Source organism: Hylobates moloch, unplaced genomic scaffold (assembly GCF_009828535.3).
Source record: "Hylobates moloch isolate HMO894 unplaced genomic scaffold, HMol_V3 SCAFFOLD_22, whole genome shotgun sequence".
NCBI classification, from domain to species: domain Eukaryota; kingdom Metazoa; phylum Chordata; class Mammalia; order Primates; family Hylobatidae; genus Hylobates; species Hylobates moloch.
The window spans coordinates 15,027,924-15,043,052 of NW_026652297.1; positions in this window are offsets into that span (position 1 = coordinate 15,027,924).

Consider the following 15,129-nt stretch of genomic DNA (forward strand, 5'->3'; position numbering starts at 1 on the left):
ATAGTGGCATTAATCCATTCATGAGGGGTCTGCCTTCAGGACCTAAACATTTCCCATTAGGCTCCACCTCCCAACACTATTGCATTGGAGATTCAGTTTTCAACACATTAATGTTGTGGGATGTATTAGATCACAGTGTACTTGAAACACACATTACCAAAACACACATGGAGAGAGATGGGTAGTTTGAATAGTTCTACATCTTATAAAGGAAATTGACTCAATAATTACTAACTTTCCAAATAAGAAAGTGCCAAGCACAAATTATTTCACTGGTGAATATTACCAAACATTTATGGGAGAAATGGTACCTATTCTCCACAATATCTTCAAGAAAATAGAAGCAGAGGGAACATTTTCTAACTCATTTTATGTGGCAAGAATTACCTTAATACTAAAATGAGGTAAAGAATTATAATAAAGAGAAAAGCAAGTCAAGATTTCTCATGAATACAGATGCAAAAATACTCAACAAATGTGAGCAAATTCAATCTAACAATGTATAAATTATACTCCATGACCAAGCATAATTCATTCCAGGTATGCAAGGCTGATTCAACACAAAAATCAGTGAAGTCAACCACATCAACAGGCTGAAGAAGAAAAACCATATGATCATATCAACTGATGCAGAAAAGCATCTGACAAAATCCAGCACCCATTCATAGCAACAACTTTCAGCAGTTTAGAAATAGACACCATTAACTTCCTCAACTTGATAAAGAACATCTACAAAAATCCTGCAACTAACATCATTCTTAATAGAGAGGAATTGGACTCTTTTCCCTTAGACGATCTCTCACTACTTCTATTCAACATGGTGTTGGAAGTCCTGCCTAGTGCAGTAAGATAAGAAAAAGAAATAAAAGGTATATAGACTGAGAAAGAAGACATTACAGTTTGTTTTCAGATGACATTACTGCCTACATGGAACATCCAAAAGGATAAAAAATATCCTGCAATGAATAAGTGATTATAGTGAGGTCACAGGATACAAGGTAATATACAAAAGACAATTTTTCCTATTATATTCCCAGTGAACAACTGGAATTTGAAATAGAAAAATTATCTTTTGTAATGGTGGACCTCCAAAATAAAGGAAATACATAGCTGTAAATACAACACAATATGTACAGGATCTATATGCAAATAAACTACATAACTCTGATGAAAGAAATCAAAGATGATTCGAATAAGCAGATAGACAGTGCATATTCATGGATTGGAAGATTCCATATTGTTAAGATGTCAATTCTTCCCAAATTGACATATAGATTCAACACAATTTCAATTGCTATCCCAACAAGTTATTTTGTAGATATTAGGAAACTAATTCTGAAGTTTATATGGAAAGACAAAAGACCTAGAATAGCCAACACAATATTGAAGAAGAATAACAAAGATGGAGAACACACACTACCTACTTTCAAGGCTTACTAAATAGCTACAGTATGACAGCATGGTATTGATGAATGAGCAGACACTTAGATCAATGGGACAGAATAGAGAGCCCAGAAATAGACCCCTACAAAAATAATCAACTTATCTTTGACAAAGGAGCAAAGGGCATTAAATAAAGAATGATAGTTTTTTTTCAATAAATGGTGAACATAGACACAGCCCTTACAATCTGCACAAAATTTAACTCAAGATGGATTACAAACATAAATTTAAAATACAAAACAATATAACTTCTAATAAAAACATGGTAGAAAATCTAGGTGACTTTGGATTGAACAATATATTTGTAGGTGTGACACTAAAAGCATAATCCATGAAAGAGAAAGTGGATAAGTTGGACTTTATTAAAATTAGAAATTTCTGCCCTGCAAAAAGCACTGTTAGGAGAATGAAAAGACAAGTCACAGAGTGGGAGCAAATAGTTACAAAAGACATATCTGATAAAGGACTTGTATCCAAAACATGCAAAGAGCTCTTAGAATTTAGCAATAAGAAAATAAGCTAATTGAAACATGGGCAGAAGATCTGAACAGACATCTCATCAAAGAAGATAATACAGATGGCAAATAAACAATTGAAAAATGCTTAACATCATTTGTCACTAGGGAATTATAAATTAAAACAACAGTGAGGTACCCCTGCATGTCTCTTAGAATGGCCGGAATCCAAACAACTGACAATATCAATTGTTGGTGAGGATGTGGAGGAACAGGAACTCTCATTTATCACTGGGGGAATACAAAATGGTACAAACATTTTGCAAGGCAATTCAGCAGGTTTTTAATAAAGTTAAACATAATCTTGCAATATAGTCTGGCAATTGTACTTCTAGATGTTTATCCAACTAATATGAAAACTCATATTCATACAAAACATGAATACAAATATTTACTGTAGCTTAATTCATAATTGCCAAAAGCTGGAGGCAACCAAAATGATTTTTAATAAGTGAAAGGATTAACAAACTGTGGTATATCCATGCGATAGAATATTATTCAATGATTAAGAAGAAATGAGCTATCAAGCCACAAAAAGACATGAATGAATCTTAAATGGATATTGTTAAGTAAAAGAAGCCAGTCTAAAGGCATACCGTATTATTTAAGGTATATAATGTTTTGTAAGAGACTAAACTATAGAGTCATTAAACAGACTCTGTGGTTGTCAGGGATGCAAAGGGAGGAAGGTTGAATACGTGATGCACATGGAATTATCTTAGGGTGATTAAACCATTCTGTATCATAATATAATGGTGGGTATCTGACATTATGCATTTGCTAAAACCCGTAGAACTTCACAGCACAAAGAGTGAACCTTAATGTATACAAATTTAAAAATTCATTTAAGAGGTCAGGACATTTCAAGATGGAATGCAGACTGGGGCAAAAGAATACAACTGTATTACAAATGTATGATACAACCTAATTGAAGACATAGGGGAAAAAGATTCTGACCTAAGTATCTTTGGAAATAGGTGAAGACTATAAAGATGAAAGGATCTGTACATAAAGACTGTAATGCAGCTGGTGATGTTGTTTCCCATTGGAGTGCAGGTTAACAATTCTGAAACCACTGTACATGTATACTGGAACTGAAGAATTAGGTATATGGATGGTGGATGATGACTGTAAGGTTATAGACAAGCAAGAGGAGGGATAATCCATGTAGTACTTGATTAGAGTAGAAGACATTGGTCTATGAACTTAATGTTCACCTTATAGAAACAGATGGATATATCAGAAATGTGTATATATAAATATAAATTATATACACATTTATATATGTCATATATTACATATATGTATATACACACATTCGTGTACATATACATATATGCATATGTGTACATATATACATATGCATATATGTACATATACATATATGTGATATATGACATATAAATATATGTATAATTTATATTTATATAAATGTGTATATATGTGTATTATATGTGTATATATATGTGCGTGTGTCTGTGTGTGTATATATATATATACATACACATGTATATGTAATATATGACACTCTGGTAGCAATGAGCATACCTACAGCCCGATCTTGGTTTCTAATGCTATTCTTTAATAAAAGGAACCAGGGATCCTGGAGAAGTCATTTATTGTAAGGCTGGGGCAGGAAATATAAAAGATGAGCCTGGAGCATCTTAATAGTCCCAGAAAGTAAGAAAGTGTTCAAAAACACAATGATGGAGGTATGTCAAAGGGACATAGGAACGAGCTGAAAGAACTCCTAATGGCCAAAGCAGGAACAAATTGAGCAAGAAAATAAATTAGGTGATAATTGCATTTTAACCCAAAATATGAAGTAAAAATATCCATGAGACATAAATAAATGATTAAGTGAATACACGAACAGTATAGAATAGATAAATCTCCCATGTGAAAGAACCCCAAATAATATATATAAATACTTCACCCTTAAGGAGGTGAAACATTCTACCCCAACTCTTACATGTGGGCTGTGAATAGACTTCCTTCTCAAGAATACAGTATGAAAAGGGGAGAAAAGTTACTTTGCAGTGGAGGAAACACTACCTCAGTCAGATGATCAAGATTAACATCAATAGTGGTAAGTCATGTTCATAGCTTGTACTCTGGATCTCATGTGGCAAGAATGGCACTTTGCCGCTATAAAAATCTTCCTGCCAGTAAAACCATAACTCTGGTCTAACCATGAGAAAAATATTGAACAAATCTAAATTGAAGGATTTCTACAAAATGCCTGACCAGGACTTCTCAGGTTTTAATGTTAAGGCCATCAAAACCTAGGAAAGTCTGAGAAACTGCCACCATCTAGAGGAGCGTAAGGAGACCTGATGACTGAATGCAATGTTGTGTCCTGGATAATATCCAGTCACAGAAAAATGACCTTAGGTAAAAGCTTAAGATATCTGAACAAAGTGTGGACTTCAGTTGATAATAATGTATTAATATTGGTTTATTAGTTGTGACAAGTATATTAATGTGAGATGTTAGCAGTAGAAACTGGGCATGAAAGGTGAGAGAACTACCTGTACTAGCTATGCAAATTTTCTGCAAATAGAAAACTCTAATAAAATTAAAAGTTACTAAAAAAAGATAATTTTTTTAAAAAGGTGGTGGAGGGGAAGGGAAGGAAGGCAAAAATTAAGAGATGCTCAGCCCTATAGGAGAAGCTAGCCAGATGTTGAAGCACAGATGTGAAAGGGTCCCCAAAAGCGGAGATTTGGCTGTCAGAAATAGGTCAATTCCAAGGAATCTTTGTAAAACTGTGTATGAATCCAAAGGCACAGCCCTAGAAACCAGCCAGAAGGAGTTCAGTGAGACTTTTATGGTCTATCTAGTGAGTGTCTACTTCGTGACAGGCACTTTATAGACATTTTCTTATTGACTCCCTCAACAACTGTGTGAAGCAATTACTCTTCTATTCTTTGTGCAGATGAAGAATTGAGATCCAGAAAAGTTGTATGTCTTGAAGGCTACAGCAGAGGACTGGCTGGAGTTGGAGCCCAGCTCTGTCTAAATCCAAGTTCCTCATACTTCTTAATAGTTTCCATTTACTGAGCACATAAACTATCATCCAGGCCCCATGACAAATGCTTTAAATACATTTTCACATAAAATTCCTGATTTGGGTTTAGGTTCTATCATGATCCCCATTTTACAGATGAGGGAAGACTCTCCGAAAGCTTATCTGTAAGTTCTTCAAAGTCCCACAGATAGGACATGGTGGTGCAGATATTCAAATACAGGTTCTTTAATTTTCAAAACCCAAATGTTAAACCACTAGCCTGTATCACTTTCCATTATGGTGACTGGAAGTTTTCCCTGAGTGGTATATGGTTTCCCCTGAGTGGAGTATGACCTGTCAGGTCTGTCTCTGAACTACTTCCCCTAAGGCTAGGATTGACTAGAATGACCAAATGACCATTGAAGCCTGGCTCACTATTCTCATCTCTCATTGTATGGAGATCTGTGTTTCACTCTGGAAGGCCAGCCTGCTGAGGGCATTGCTACAGTGAACGCCCAGGCACTCTCCTGCCTCAGCTCAGCAAAGGAGCAGCAATTTCCTCAACTGCCATCTGCAGACCTCTGGAATGGATCTTTAGATAAAGTCCTTTAGCAACATCTCAACATAATCAAATTGTACATTTTACTGTGGCTTCAGATGCCCAGAGTGTGGCCTGCAGTGAAAATGATGTCTATGACACACAGGGTGAAAACGACTAGTAATGGCCTCTGATAAACAGGTATTCCCAGCTCTGCAGACACTGCAGGCCTTTTAAGATCTGCCAATCGTATTTGAGCTGCTGAGTCCTACAGCCTGCACTGCTTGGCAATGCAGGATGCAGGAAGCAGATTCAATAGCAGGAGGAACATATAAAGAAAGCCAAGGGCTGGGCGTGGTGGCTCATATCTGCAATCCCAGCACTTCAGGAGGTCAAGGCAGGTGGATCTCCTGAGGCAGGAGTTCAAGACCAGCCTGGCCAACATGGTGAAACCCCGTATCTACTAAAAATACAAAAAATTAGCCAGGTATGGTGGCAGGCACCTGTAATCCCAGCTACTCGGGAGGCTGAGGCAGGAGAATCACTTGAACCCGGGAGGCGGAGGTTGCAGTGAGCCAAGATCATGCCATTGCACTCCAGTCTGGGCAACAAGAATGAAACTGCATCTCAAAAGAAAAAGAAAATGGAAAGCCAAGGACTCAAAGCTTATGAGAATGATTCCTAGGATATTCTGTACCTATGTGCCTGAAGCAGGCTTCAGAAGACAGCTAGGGCTTTAATCCTAGACAGAGGGCCCAGGAGAAAATTCTTCAGCAAACATCGCCATCCTCAACATGGCCAAAACATTGGGGATTAGTTAACTCTGGCAGTGATATGCCAGGATGCTTTCCATTAACATTTTCCAAAATATCAGTGGGCTACTTCCAAGATTGTGTTGAGCAAAGGGTTAGTCTTATGCTGTGACCCTGCTGTGTGGTAATGGCAATGTAATTTCAGTTTGCAACAGATACATTATATCCTAGAGACATTATCGCTTTTCCCTGAGAAATGCTGTTGCATAACAGTGTTGGGGCTTAAATTGTAAGCTGTGGCAATAGCAACATTTAATATGGGGATGTGCTTGTATTTTTACAATTTTGTGGGTTGGAATTGGTGAAGTGGTATTCTTATGTAGGCTGTTAATTCCTTGGCTTTTTGGGAAAGTGGAACACGTAAGAGACTAGGTGGGAAGGTGGTGTCCTCACTTTCAGGAGAAGGTGGAGCAGGCCACAGCTGCTGAAGAAGGAGTACGAAGGTGCCTTTGCCTTGAGTGCGACCCCTCTGGCTGGGGTGAGCTGAAAGGAAAGCAAGTGGTGGAAGGAAAAAGTTTGCATATATTTTGGAATTTTACTCATGACAACAGGGGATAGAAAACTGATTTCTTTAGAATTTGGATTCTTCTGCATCAACAAGGGAAGGACTTGGAGGAAGGAGAAGGAATACAATGTTAAATTTTATGGGCCAGTTTGGGACATTTTATTATGTAGGCATCGTGTTCTTTGGACTATGTTGTTAATCATCTGCTGCATATTGTTTAACACTGTCTGGAGAGCTTGATTGGACAACATGGCTGGGCATTATTTAAGATGGGAAATAGGATAGCAGTGACTTCTTGGCCTACTGCCTGATGGTGTAGTTGAGGTTCCAGATATATCTTGGCATGAATGGAAAATTGGAGGGACTATTCTGCCAGATTGCGGTATTTAATGGAGACTGACAAGCCTCCTGTGTGAACTCACCCCAGTGGGAGAAGGAGCCAGGCTAGTTCATGTGTCTAGAACAAAAGCCTTAGTTGTTGGCTGAGAGTCCTTATGTTTTCTCCTAGCCCAGTTCCCATTTCACTCATCCATTCATTTAAAACACTTTTACTGAGGCATTAATATGTAGCAGTCACTGTGTTATGTGTATAATTGCAACAGTGAACAGGATAGAGACAATGAGTATTTGTATTCTGTGGACATTAGGGAGGCTGAGAGTAAAATTTGAAAGAGCTGGTGCTCTGAACAGTCTGGCAGATACTGGAGCATAAGCAGTTCACTTTCTCTAAAACCAGGTGTCGAATGGAGAATGGTCACCCCATCACCCCAAGCTGACCACTTTGGCCCTTCAGCGCCATAAGGACTCTGAGGTATTGTTGGTACTTTCTGGTAAAGCAAGAGGAGATTATGTCCAGCAAAGCAGACATCTCTGGCTCTAGGACAGCATAAATGGAGACCATAGCACCTGCTGGGTCAGTGACAAAGAGCACAATGCTTGGCAGACATGCAGGTGAAAACACAGGCCCACATTACCCAGAGTGGTAATGTGGCAGACGCAGGGTCTGCAGTACCCTGAGGAGTAGTGGTAAAGAACTGAGATGAGTATTGAAGGAGCAACAGTCATAGAAGGAGAATGTTTCATTGTGAGTATATTTGTGAGATTCCCTGAAACCACCCAGAGACACTGGAGAGATTTTGCAGGACAGGAATATGTTTTCTTGTTTTTGATTTTTGCTGCTAATATGACCTCACACACACTCACAAACTGTTGAGCTGTGGGACAACTGAATTATAATACATATAATGAGAAAATCAACACAAAACTACCCTCTACTACTAATGTCACAGCCACCATAATTATTGCCATTATTGAATGCTTACCAGGGGCTAGGAACTGAGCCATGATCTGTAAGTATATTAATGCATAATCCTTAGGACAATTACAAAGGACTACTCTTTGGGCCCAGATGGAACCAGATTTATCTTTCTTTCTGAAATAACCAAAAAATGGACAAAATACATGAAATAATGGTTTTCAATATATATATAATGGCTTTCAATACCATTATTTCCTATATTTCAACAGAGGATAGTACTACCTGAAAGATGAGAAAGAAACTAGGTAATCCAGTGATTTTCCAAGCTTCCAGGCCATGGGACAGGGAAAAGGAACTTGGGTAGACCCCAGCAGACAACCTGAGTTAAGGAGGTTGCAAGTCTGAGAAGATCAGGACAATTAGAGTGTGTGGAACAGTGCAACTAGGAAAAAGCTGCACATAGAGAGACTTCCAGATACCTGCAGAGGATCTCTCTCAACTAAGCTGAGTAATGATCAGTATATGAGTATGAGGATAACAACTAAGGCCAGTAAAAGAATCACCCAAAAGGATTAGAGGTTACAGTGCCCAGTGTTCACACATGGCTGGGAATATGCCTGTTCACAATAGTCAGACTGGAAAATATTATGATTTGAAAGGTGTTAGGTAGATTTCAGAAGAAATTTCCTTTAATAAGAATAATTAGCTCTAGATAGCTGTGGTCCCACTTACCAAATCTTTAAAATGACACCTGAAGGGTCAAACAGTTTCTAAGTAACTTAGCTGCATCCTCAAAATACGGAAATATGCAGCACCCAACAAGGTAAAGTGACAATGTCTGACATCCAATAAAAATTTATCAGACATGCAAAGAAGAAGGAAAATACAAACCAGAATGAGGAGAAAAATTTGTCAACTGAAATCAATTCAGAACTAATACAGACAAGGGCATTAAAAGAGTTGTAAATGTATTTCACATGTTCAAAAAGTTAAGGAAAGAGAAAATATTAAAAAGATCAAAATTGAACTAAAGACAAAAATTACAGTGTGCGAGATAAAAAATACACTAGGTGAAATTAAGGGAAGGTTAGACATTGCCGAAGGAGAGATCCAGAAATGATCTAAAGTGAAACAGAGACTACTGATAACATTATTCATTTACAATACGACATGATGAATCCCAAAATAATTATGCCAAGTGAAAGAAATCACACACACACACACACACACACACACACACACACACACACACACACATATATATATACTGTATGATTCCACTCATATAAAATTCTGGAAAATGCAAAAGAAGCCTGCAGATGTGGAGGACAAGAAAAGGTGGGAGATGATTACAAAGTGGAGGAGAAAACTTTTGAAAGTAATGTTTGTGTTTATTCTCTTGATTTTGATGATAACTTCATGGGTTTATACATATATCAAAACTTAACAAATTGTACACTTTAAATGTTTGAAGTTTAATTACTGTATGTTAATTATACCTCAATAAAACTAAAAATTTTTAAAGGCATTATCATACATATTTAAAGATGAGGAAATTGATATCCTGGGAAGTTAGTTGACTTACCTAAAACCAAATAGTTTATCAGACAGTGACCAGGATTCTTAATTCTTTATGCCTTTTAGTGACATCAGATAGCAACATGAAAGCTAACATCCCTTGATCATACTTTTTGAAAGGATTGCATTTAAAACATATCTATAATCAACAGCGAGCATTTGTTGATGGACCCTCTCTAATATACATCTACTGACCACCATCTGACATACTGCAAATATATTAATTTGTTACATGTCAATCTTCCTGCCCCCTGGCCAATAGAAAGAGAACAGGAATTGTGTTTAGTACACTATTTGTATTGGATATTTCTTATATATTTACCTCTGTCCATACCTCTTTTCCTCTTGTCCCACCTGGCACTTTGGTGACCAAATATGCATAAACTCCAGTGGTTTTACAAGAGACACAACTTTTCTCTTGTAAAACCATTGGAGTTTTGCCTCATGCTTGCATCTGGTGCCTCTTGCCTCATGCTCTAGAGTTTTATTGTTGGTGCTGCCGCAAGACGCCCATTCAAGTAACATATATTACTTCGAAGTGAGGTTTCCTTCATGGGATGACCCTTCTTAATGCGAGATGGGATTCAGTGGATACATTTTATCTCATCACTTCCTAATGGATGGACCTTACGTTACTTCTCAGGGATGGTCCTGCAGGATCAAGCAATCAGCCTCACTTAGTGGTGGCAAATATAATGCTCCTGTATTCATTTCCTTGCCTTTCCAGCTTTAGTCTCTTTGACCCTCACTCCTACCACCTGAGATTGAACTCCTTAAGTAGGTAAAGCACATAAGCCCCTTGCATCAGGCTCTGTTTCCTGCTTTAAAAACTGGCACTAGCAGTGGTTCAAGGAAGTCAACTCCTGGATGGCATTTTGGAGCAATGCTATCCATGCATTGGATGAGAATAAGAATTTTTATGCCAGTAGTAAGTGGGATAGTGGTGACTTCTGAAAGGCAGTGGCATTATAACAACTAAAGTTTCCATTTACGTTTACTTGGGATTAAGTGCGGATACAAAGTGAAGTGTTATAATACATGGTGGCTATGGCTCTTGAACAGTACGGGGGCAATGATAATTATAGGAGTTGTATAATGTAATGGTTTAAAAAACCTCATTAGAGACTTAAAAATGACAATCTCAGAACAGCCAACTGATAAATTATGTCGTGGAAATCTGAAATTCCTATGGAAGCTTTTAAAGAGATGTTCATCTCTGCAGCCACAGGGCAGGCTACGCTGAGACCAGGCGCAGCATTTAATTGTAAGGGCACTGGAGCTGCAAAGGAAACAGAATGTGTAGCTGGACAAGTATCCCATGTCATGGTCATGTCTTGTATGAAAAAATAGTGGAATCCCGAGACTTGGGAAAGGGCAATTTGGTAGATGAGCCAGAGGATCTTGAATTCTCAGATTGCTTTGGACTTTCTGGAATGGCAAAAGATTTCCATCCTTTGTTAGAGGACAGAAGACTCCTCTTTCCTGCAGATTGTGCAATGACCTCACCTGAGGCAGGCACCTCACAAGGTTTTGCTTGTTTTTCACGAGATTTTCTCTCACTCCTCCAACCCCAATTCATTTAGGCCAATAACAAAAGCCAGATGTCAACACATACTAAGTAGAGAAGTACAGCTCTTCTACGGGAGAAAATAACTTGTAGTGTGAAAAAAGGACTTATTTAATATGTACTAGCAGGGACTAGAACACATGTGTCCGTGGATCTTATGGGTGTTGAACCATAGAAGATATGACTAGATAGAAATTTATTGTTGGAGCACTTGCCCATGAATTAGGATTCAATGGTTTGACAGGGACACTTGCATTTGAAATTGGTCATAATAGTTTCCTGGGATGGCCCTTTGAAGCTTGTATATGACAATGGATTACAGTTCACAGAGATTATCAAAGTGTGGTCCCAGACCAGCAGATTTAGCATCACCTGGAGACATGCAATTCCTCTACTGAATCAGAAATGCTGGAGTGGACTTCTACGATCTATGTTTTAATAAGCCCTCCAGGTGATTTGGATGCTCACGGAATTTTGAAAACCACTGGCCTATAATAATAAGGTGGAGGAACCAGAATTTCTTTTGCACAGTATTTAAGGAAAGAGTCAGGGGCTCAGGGAGATGGAACTGTTAGAATGGATTTATTAAGTAAGACACAAGAACCATGTTGCATATGTTCCCTTGGGGGGTTCTAAGTGCACTCTTTCCTTAAGGCAATACAGAAGGCATAGGTGGGGGGAACACTAGACTCTTTCAAGAAACTTGGTGGTGGCTGTCATCTGTGGGATGGAGTTAACTACAGGAGATGCTGTCATGAACCTGGGCTCCCTAATGCCAATGGGATGATAAGATTATAGGATGATGGAGGCAGGTGGCAGCACTTAGGGTCAGAGGTTGCTATAATAGGCAAGTGGTAATTGGGGTGCATTGGCTTACAGGGGCTTGTAGAAATGACTGAACAGATCATAGCAGTGGTGGGGAAGGGGGGTGTGCAGTGATAGAGGGACAGCTGATTAGAGTGTTGCTCCATTTGTAAAATAACAAAAAAGGCCATCTCAGCTGCCACAATGGAAAGCCACAGTCCTTTACCTGTTCCAGTTCACAATCCCAGAGTCTGCTCTGTGAATAGAAGGCCACATCCACTCAGTAAAAACCTTGTGGTATAATTGCATGTGTGTATGGTAAGTATTTCACAGACCCTTCTCTAGAGCGACCTGCGGTCATTTGCCAGGTTAACTGCATGCTTAAAAAAGGGGAGTGAGAGATTAGCTCTGGAGTCTGAGCTGATGCCAGTGCCAGGGGTACCTGCATCATCATGGTCTTTGAACCTAGAAAATGTTCACCACAGCAGCCCCATCCCTAATCAGTCTCAGCTTCCTTACAGTTAGATCTTCTCCCCATTTCCTGGCACATATTCCCCAAGACCACTACAAAAAAACGATGCACTATTTCAGCTAGCTTATATCTTCCTCATGCCTGCCCATAAGAGGGTCTAAATTAATTACTAAGTCATCTACTTCATCTCACTTAGGTGAGACAGAGTTCAGTAATGTTAGAAGTCAAAGTCTCTCTTTGACAGGGTTGGGCTGATCAGCACAAAGTTATGTGATTCTCAACATTACACTTAAGTGTGACTTCTGCTGCTCTTTTCTCCAAATATGGAAAATGGTAATTGCCCATTCTCTGTTATTCTTTCCTTCTGGCAGGTCTCAGAGGTTAGGACAAGGAAAGCCACCCAGGCAACAGTTTTCCTGGATAGTCCAGTCCCAGGCCCATAGCCCTGGGCATTAGGAGAGGGAACACTCCGTTTTGCTGTCCCTAGCAATGAGGACTGGTTGGCAGAAAACCAAAGTAATATGGCTCTGCTCATGATTATTACCTACACCGAGCTCACCAGGACCAGCAGGGGAAGTGGCAGGTGTGTAGTATCCCAGCAGCTCCCAGTCAGGCTGGCTTGGATTTGTAAATATCAGAAAACCCAAGCCACTCCCTACCAAGGTCTCCATATTGGCTCTGCTCAGCTTTCATGTTACCATTACATGGAGGTGGTTGTTTGTTGTCCTTAGTACTCCTTCTGCAGCGATGACCCTGGCTGATTTTCCTTGAGAAGTGTGCAGACTGTAATGGACTCCAGTGATCTAGAAATCTCCTCCCTATGGCAGCTCTCTCACCCCAGTTGATATTAAACCAGCATGTATCGTTTTCCACTGTGCTTGTACTTTTCATTCTGTGGCAGAGCCTGTTTTCCTCCAGTTTATGTCTGCTTATAGCTGAAGTATTTTCAGACATATTTGTATATTTCCTTTTATTCTTCATCGATGAAAATATTATGAAGGAAAAGTCCTATACACAGACAGACCTTGCTGTACGTTTCCTCATCCTCTAAGTTTGGATGATCACAAACAGAATTTTAAGAGATATCCTATATACAGATGAAACTGAGGATTTATAAGGCTCACAAAACAGGAGAGTAGATACCTCACTGTGCAGACTTCTTTGACCAATTTTCCTGATTAAGTGCAGAAATATAAGTGTTGGTTGAGCATCTCTTGACAATTCTGGGAAGCATGTCAAAGGATATAATTCTAACCCTTAAGGATCCCATAGTCTAGCTAGGGAGGGACTGAGGGAGTATAAAAATAGAAAAATAATGGAACCATGTATAAGGTACCTAATAGGGGACAAACGAAGACATCTTTGAGGCAGGGATGCTTGAGCAAGATTTTGAAGACAGATAAAGTGGGAAAGCAAATTGCTAGCAGGAAGAATGAGATATGACAACCACAGGCAACAGCGTGATGTCTGTTGAGAAATATAGGTAGATAGTTTTGGTGTGGTTTAAAATATCAGTGGGAAAGGTGAAAGGAAATGAAGCTGGAGAAATAGGCAGGACCAAGTCAAAGATTGCCTTATATACCTAGAAGCACAGCCTTTATTCTCTAGGTCAGTGGTTTTCAAAATGTCGTTCCTGGACCAGCAGCATCAGCATCACCTGAGAACTTGTTAGAAATGTAGATTCTTGGCCGGGCGCAGTGGCTCATGCCTGTAAACCCAGCACTTAGGGAGGCCGAGGCAGGTGGATCACAAGGTCAGGAGATCAAGACAATCCTAGCTAACGTGGTGAAACCCCATCTCTACTAAAAATACAAAAGCTAGCCGGGTGTGGTGGCGGATGCCTGTAGTCCCAGCTACTCAGGAGGCTGAGGCAGGAGAATGGTGTGAACCCCGGAGGCGGAGCTGGCAGTGAGCCAAGATCGCGCCACTGCACTCCAACCTGGGCGACAGAGCAAGACTCCATCTCAAAAAAAAAAATAATGCAGATTCTCCACCCCTACTCCAGCAGCTGAATGAGAAACTCTGGGGATATAGTTGAAAATCTTAATTTTAACAAGATCTCCAAGTGATTCTGATGCACACAGATGTTAGAACCTCTGCTTTAGGGGTTGAGGAGCCATAGCAGTTCTGAGCACTGGGAATGCATAGTTTAAAAAGATCTCTCTTACAGCAATGTGGAAGCAGGATTGGAAGGGGCAAGCCCTGTGGCAGAGTCACCAATTGGAAGACTGCTCCAACAGTCCAGTTGAGAAATGACCAAGATATAAGCAGGGCAGAAACAGAGGAACTGGGGAGAAGAGCACAGGGGTGAAAGGTGAAAATGTTTTTGACAGACTTTGAGGCCAGCTGGATTTGGAAGGTGAGGGTCAGGGGACATTTTCTGCTGTGATTGAGGTTACAGTGAAATGGCCCAGTATGGTCAGGCCAGCTAATAGGGAGGGGGACATTCTCCAGTGCACCTTAACACCCATGTGCTCATTAGGTACGTCTTTCCATTGACCTTCACAGTGAGGAAGCAAGAGCTCTTTCTGAGTCATCAGAACTACTTCACAAAGATGAGTGATTATTCCAGACAGAGAAAACATCTCAAAACCAGTAGTGCTAATGAAAAGAATGTGTAAAGTGTA